The 7,260-nt window shown below is 34.0% G+C and overlaps 1 pseudogene; it reads left to right on the top strand.

Annotated features, from left to right (window-relative positions):
* The first annotated feature begins 1,141 nt into the window (after positions 1–1,141).
* On the top strand, positions 1,142–1,267 carry LOC117031394 (uncharacterized; annotated as a pseudogene).
* The last annotated feature ends 5,993 nt before the right edge of the window (positions 1,268–7,260 follow it).

Here is a 7,260-nt window from a genome sequence, read left to right as displayed (position 1 = left end):
AGTAATAACTGACAATTAAATTTATTTTAGTAAATATTGGAAATAATCTATATGTCAATTATTTGTCAATATACTATTGATTAGTCTGTTATGTAAAAAATCTACTATAGCCATGTACTAGAATATTGTGAAGTCTTTAAATTCATGTGTTCAAATATAGTTTAACAATTTATGAAGTATTCATAATATAATTTTAGGTGTGAAAATATGAAAAAAGATGTATATATTCATGTTATCTTGTGAGTGTGTGCGTGTGTGTGTGTGTGTGTGTGTGTGTGTGTATGTGTGTGTGACATAAGAGACAGAAAGAACACTGAAAAATTTATCATAGGTTGCTTCCTTCCTTCCTTTCAGGGTTTATTAAGAGGTACCACTTTAATTCAGTATCCCAAATATGAACTCATCCTTTTGTGGAAAAGAATAACTAAGAGAGGGTAAAAGAATCAGTGAAAAATATAGGTGATGATAGCAAGGACGGATAATTGGCTTTACTCTCTTTGGTTGAACATGCTGTGATGTACAAGAGAAAGAATAAGGGTGTTATATCAGCCCAGAACAGTATTCTCCAGTTTGTTGGCTTGACAGGGATGCATGGGTTTCCTGTGAGTGAACTGAATACCTCAGGAAGTATCTGTACTTAAACAACCCGAGAAGCTTGGCCTTAGCTCAGAGACCCCAGCAGCAGAGGCCTTACACTCAGTGAAGTCACTAACAGAAGTTGTGGGGTCTGGCACTAGAAGGAGCAGTTGAAAGTAGTTAGAGAGGGAAGGTCGAGAAGAAGGTATTTCATCCACATCCAGGAAATGTGAAGTGCAAAAGGCAATTATATGGCCCTCTGAAGGATTATATGTTCTTTTAACATGTCTCTATTGGTTTCTGAACGATTCTTTAATTTCTGACACAAGAAGAGGTTCCCAGTTCACCTTTGTAATTCTCATGCATAAGCCTTGGAATTGGTCTTTTTTTTTTTTTTTTTCTTTAAGAAGTCCTATTTACTTTGATTTGAACAGTATTTAGAAACCAAGATCAGGATTCAAGTATTCTAGGTATCTTAGTCTGTTCAGGATGGTATAACAAAAACATAGACTAGGTGGCTTAATAACAACATAAATTTATTTCTCAGTTTTGAAGACTGGGAAGTAGCTTTGCGCAGTGGCAGTATCATAGCCAATGAGGTTTATCCGAGGCGCGATTATTGCTAATTGAAGACTGGGAAGTATAAGATCAAAGTGCCAACAGATTCTGTCTGGAGAGGGGTTTCATGACTCATAGGTGCCCATCTTCTTACTGTAATCTCACATTGTGGAAGGGGTAAGGTGGCTCTCTGGGGCATGTTCTATATGGGCATTAATCCCATTCATAGGAGAATGACTTAATCTTCTCCCAAAGACGCCATTTCTAGTTGCCATCATACTGGCGATTAGGTTTCAACATATAAATTCTGAGGCTTACAAATAGTCTATAGTACCAGGTATGTTCATTTGTTACTGGGCTATCATTATTTCTTGGCCTTTTCAGCAAAGATAGGAACTAGATAGATAGATAGATAGATAGATAGATAGATAGATAGATAGATAGATAGATAGATAATTAGATATTACATGTATGAAATTATATATTTAACTTGAGTTTAGAGTGAAATCTCAAATCATATTCCATTACCATAAGGTCTTCCCTTGTAATCCTCCCATTACACTTTTGTATCCCCTTTTTAAACATTGAGAATTCTGTCTGACAGTGATACCAACATATTTACTAGGTACAAAATTATATAGAATATAGTTACAAAATTGAAGCATCCCTAGCACGGGAAACATCAAAACTACTAATAATGTTCAAGATTTTTTGTAGTTCTTTCACTTTGTAATAGGCAGTGTATATATTCATGTGGATTAATGAAAATTATTTGGATTAGCTCTATTTTCTCAGTGGATATGCTATTAATTTGATATTTAGGTATAACAATATATTTGTTTTTATAAGTCAAAAACCATATGAAAAGTAGTCTTAAAAAAGTGGCACTCACTCCTGCAAATGATACTACCCATCTTCTTTAGGCAACCGATTTTAATGATGTTTGTTACAGCCTTCTTATTTTCTTTGTACAAAAATAAGCACATCTCCCCTTTGTTCCTTAAAAAAAATGACATATATCACTTGGTTTTTAAAAAAATATACTTTATTTCTTAGAGCAGTTTAGTTTCAAAGTAAAATTTAATGAAAAGTACAGAGAGTTCCCTTATAACTCTTGGCCCCACAAATGCCCGCCACTACCAGTGTCCTGGAACAGTGGTGCATCTATTGCAACTGATGAACCTATGCTGACACATTACCACCCAAAATTCATAAATTACATTAGGGTTCACTCTTGGTGTTGTATATTCTATGGGTTGTGACAACAGTATTATGACATGTATTCACCATTAAAGTATATAGTTTCACTAAAACCTAAAATATCTTTTGTCCTTTGCCTATCCATCCCTCTTAACCCCTGACAACCACTGAACTTTTTACTATTTCCATAGTTCTGCCGTTTCCAAAGTGTTTTATACAATCATAGAGTATGTAGCCTTTTTCAGATTGGGTTCTTTCACTTAGTAATATGCATTTAGGTTTCTTCCATGCCTTTTCTTCTACATCTTTTCATGGCTTGATAGGACTTTTTTTTTATATATATAGTTCATCTAGAAATGTTATTTATTACAAATTTTATTTCCCTTTGTGATGATTTTATTTTTGAGATTTTTATTTTTGTTTTTTGTTTTTCAATTGTAGTTGATATTCTATATTATTTTATATTAGTTTCAAGTGTACAGCATATTGGTTAGACATTTATATAATTTATGAAGTGATCTCCTGTATAAGTCTAGTACTTACCTGGCACTATACATAATTGTTACAATATTATGTACTATATTCCCTGTGCTGTACTTTACATCCCCATGACTATTTTGTAACTACCAATTTGTACTTCTTAATGCTTTCAACTTTTTCAACCAGCAATTGGAAACCATCAGTTTGTTCTCTGTATATATGATCCTATTTCTGTCTTTGTTCATTTATTTATTTATTTTGTTCTTTAGATTCCACATGTAAGTAAAATTGTTTTGTACTTGTCTCTCTCTGTGTGACTTATTTCACTTAGTATAATATTCTCTAAGTCCATCCATATTGTTGCAAATGGTAAGATCTCATTCTTTTTATGGCTGAGTAATATTCCATTGTTTATATGTACCAAGTCTTCTTTATCCAATTGTGTATTGATGGCTGGTTAGTTTGCTTCCACGTCTTGGCTGTTGTAAATAGTACTGCAGTAAATATAGGGGTGTATATATCTTTCTGAATTAGTATTTTGGATTTCTTTGGATAAATAACCAAGAGTAGAGTTGCTGGGTCATAAGGTAGTTCTATTTTTAATGTTTTGAGCAAATTCCAAATTGTTTTCCATAGAGGCTGCACCAATTTTCAATCCTACCAACAGCATACAAGAGTTCCCTTTTCTCTACATCCTTGCCAACACTTTGTTGATTTATTGAGGACAGCCATTCTGACAGGTGTGAGGTGATATCTCATTGTGTTTTTAATTTGCATTTCTCTGATAATAAGTGAGCATCTTTTCGTATATCTGTTGGCCATCTGTATGTCCTCTTTGGGGAAATGTCTATTCAGGTCCTCTACCCATTTTTTTTATTGAATTCTTTGGGTTTTTGATGTTAAGTTGTATGAGTTCTTTATACATTTTGGACATTAACTCCTCATGAAATGTATCATTGGTAAATATCTTCTCCCATTCAGTAGGGTATCTTTTTGTTTTGTTGATGTTAGCTCATTTATTTATATCACTGAATAATTTGCAATGCTTAGATGTACCATAATTTATTTATCTGTTCCCTACTGAAGAACTTCTTGGTGGTCCTTCCAAGTTTGCTAATTGTGGAAAAGCTGCTATAAACACCTGCGTGCATGTTTGTTTGTTTGTTTGTTTTGCAGATATAACTTTTATGTTAATTTAGGTAAATACCTAAGATGATTGCTGGATTGTGTAAGGGTATATTTAGTTTTATAAGAAATGCTAATGTATCTTCCAAAGTGGCTATATACCATTTTGTGTTCCCATCAGTAATGAATGACCATTCTTATTCGTTTCACTTTGTTTCTTACTTAGCAGTATATTCTGCAAATGACTTCACATCAGCTTTTAGAGATTTTTTTCCGAATTTATTTTTAAGGTACATAACATTCCATTATGAGTTCATCATAGTTTATGTTTGTTTAACCAGTCTAGTGTATGTTTCTCTCTGTGTGTGTGTGTGTGTGTGTGTGTGTGTGTGTGTGTGTATGTGCATGTCCTGTGTGGCCACATCATAAAGTAGGTGAACCTAATACCAGGGAAGGAGACAAGTGAAGATATTTTTCTTGATATGGGATGAAGCTGTCCATAGACTTAAATGTCACCTGATTCATGAAGTCATTCCTAAGAGAAGTTTGTATATTTTCATTGTGCTATTGCTTTCCAATGCATCTTCTCCTGTCATAATATCTATAAAATTTTATTGATTTTTTTTTATTCTCTTTAGTCTCCATCAGCCATTTTTACTCTAAGTAACTTATACTTTTCTGTATATTGTTGAACATTTATATATCCGGAGATAATTCTGTTTCACTAAGATTATATTGTTTGTTTGTTTGTTTGTTTTGTTGTTGTTTGTGTTGGTTACAGAGACTTTGATACTTGTATGGATTTATAGTGCTTAACTGATGGGAAGCTATCTGCTGGACTGCACTGGTTTACATACACTGCATTATCTCTGTGACTAGGGCAGTTGGCAACTAGCTTAGATTTTTCTTCCTTTAATTTTCTCTGCTTCCTTCTTTTTCCTAAGCAAATGGAAGATAACCTGTAATTTGAATCAGAAAAAAAAATTTCTATTTTTGGAGCAAAAATTATTGTAAAACCCGATCTTATATTATGTTAGCTAAGACCCAGTATTATATTATAGTAAAATAAGACCAGGTCTTACATTATTTTTTTTAATTAAAGTTTATTGGGGTGACAATTGTTAGTAAAGCTATATAGATTTCAAGTGTACACTTCTATATCACATCATCTATAAATCCCATTGCGTGTTCATCACCCAGAGTCAGTTCTCCTTCCATCACCATATATGTGATCCCCTTTACCCTCATCTACCACCTCCCTCCTCCCTTACCCTCTGGTAACCACTAAACTATTGTCTGTGTCTATGAGTTTTTGTTTCTCATTTGTTTGTCTTGTTCTTCTGTTGTTTTTGGTTTATATACCACATATCAGTGAAATCATATGATTCTCTGCTTTTTTTGTCTGAACTTATTTTGCTTAGAATTATAATCTCAAGATCCATCTATGTAGTCATAAATGGTCCTATTTCATCTTTACTTACCGCCGAATAGTATTCCATTGTGTATATATACCACAACTTCTATATCCATTCATCTATCGAAGGACATTTTGGTTGTTTCCAAGTCTTGGCCACCATAAATAAAGCCGCTATGAACATTGGAGCGCATGTGTCTTTATGTATAAATGTTTTCAGATTTTTGGGGTCGATGCACAGGAGAGGGATTGCTGGGTCATATGGTAATTCTATTCGTAATTTTTTGAGGAACCTCCACACTGCCTTCCATAACGGCTGCACCAGTCTGCATTCCCACCAACAGTGTATGAGGGTTCCTTTTTCTTCACAGCCTCTCCAACACTTGTTACTATTTGTCTTGTGGATGATAGCCATTCTAACTGGGGTGAGGTGATAACTCATTGTGGTTTTTATTTGCATTTCTCTGATGATTAGTGATGTTGAGCATTTTTTCATATGTCTATTTACCATTTGTATGTCCTCTTTGGAGAAATGTCTCTTCAAGTCCTCTGCCCATTTTTCAATCAGTTTGTTTGTTTTTTTTGTTGTTGAGTTGCATGAGTTCCTTGTATATTTTTGATATTAGCCCCTTAACAGAGGCACTGTTTGCAAACATCTTCTCCCATTCAGTTGGTTGCCTCTTTATTTTGTTGAGGGTTTCTTTTGCTGAAACTTTTAAGTTTGAAGCTTTTAAGTTTGATAAAGTCTCATTCATTTATTTTAGCTTTTACTTCCCTTGCCTTTGGAGTCAAATTCATAAAATGCTCTTTGAACCCAAGGTCCATAAGTTTAGTACCTATGTTTTCTTCTATGCAGTTTATTGTTTCAGGTCTTATGCTGAAGGTCTTTGACCCATTTTGAATTAATTTTGGTACATGGTGACAGGTAGCAGTCCAGTTTCATTCTTTGCACGTGGCTTTCCAATTTTGCCAGCACCATTTATTGAAAAGGCTGTCTTTTCTCCATTGTATGTTTTTTGCTTCTTTGTCAAAAATTATCTGTCCATATTTATGTGGTTTTATTTCTGAGTTCTCAATTCTATTCCATTGTTCTATATGTCTATTTTTCTGCCAATGTCATGCTGTTTTGATTATTGTTGCCCTGTAGTACAAGCTAAAGTCAGGGAGTGTGATAGCTCCAGCATTGTTCTTTTTTCTTAAGATTGCTTTGGCTATTCGGGATCTTTTGTTTTTCCGAACAAATCTGATGATTTTTTGTTCTATTCTTTAAAAAATTTCATTGGGATTTTGATGGGGATTGCATTAAATCGGTATATTGCTTTGGGTAATATGGCCATTTTAACTATGTTGATTCTTCCAATCCATGAGCACGGAATGTCGTTCCATTTCTTTGTGTCTTCTTCAGTTTCTTTCAAAAATGTCTTATAGTTTTCAGCATATAGGTCTTTCACATCCTTGGTTAAGTTCATTTCTAGGTATTTTATTCTTTTTGCTGCAATTGCAAAAGGAATTGTTTTTTATATTTCATTTTCTGAGATTTCATTGTTAGTATATGGAATGCAATGGACTTTTGTACGTTGATTTCGTAGCCAGCAACTTTACTGTATTTGTTGATGGATTTGCGTATGTTGACCTATCCTTGTGCCCCTGGGATGAACCCCACTTGGTTGGGATGAATAACCTTTCTAATGCATTGTTGCATTTGATTTGCTAGAATTTTGTTTAGGATTTTTGCATCTGCATTTATCAGAGATATTGGTCTGTAGTTCCCTTTTTTTGTGTTGTCCTTACCAGGCTTTGGTATCAGGGTAATGTTGACCTCATAGAATGAGCTAGGGAGTACTATCTCTTCTTCAATTTTTTGGAAGAGTTTGAGCAGTAGTGGTATTAGATCCTCTTTGAAGGTT

The sequence above is a fragment of the Rhinolophus ferrumequinum genome, chromosome 11, assembly GCF_004115265.2.
Source record: "Rhinolophus ferrumequinum isolate MPI-CBG mRhiFer1 chromosome 11, mRhiFer1_v1.p, whole genome shotgun sequence".
Taxonomy (NCBI): Eukaryota; Metazoa; Chordata; class Mammalia; order Chiroptera; family Rhinolophidae; genus Rhinolophus; species Rhinolophus ferrumequinum.
Note: the sequence above shows the minus strand (reverse complement) of the source record. Positions and strands in the feature narration are given on the sequence as shown.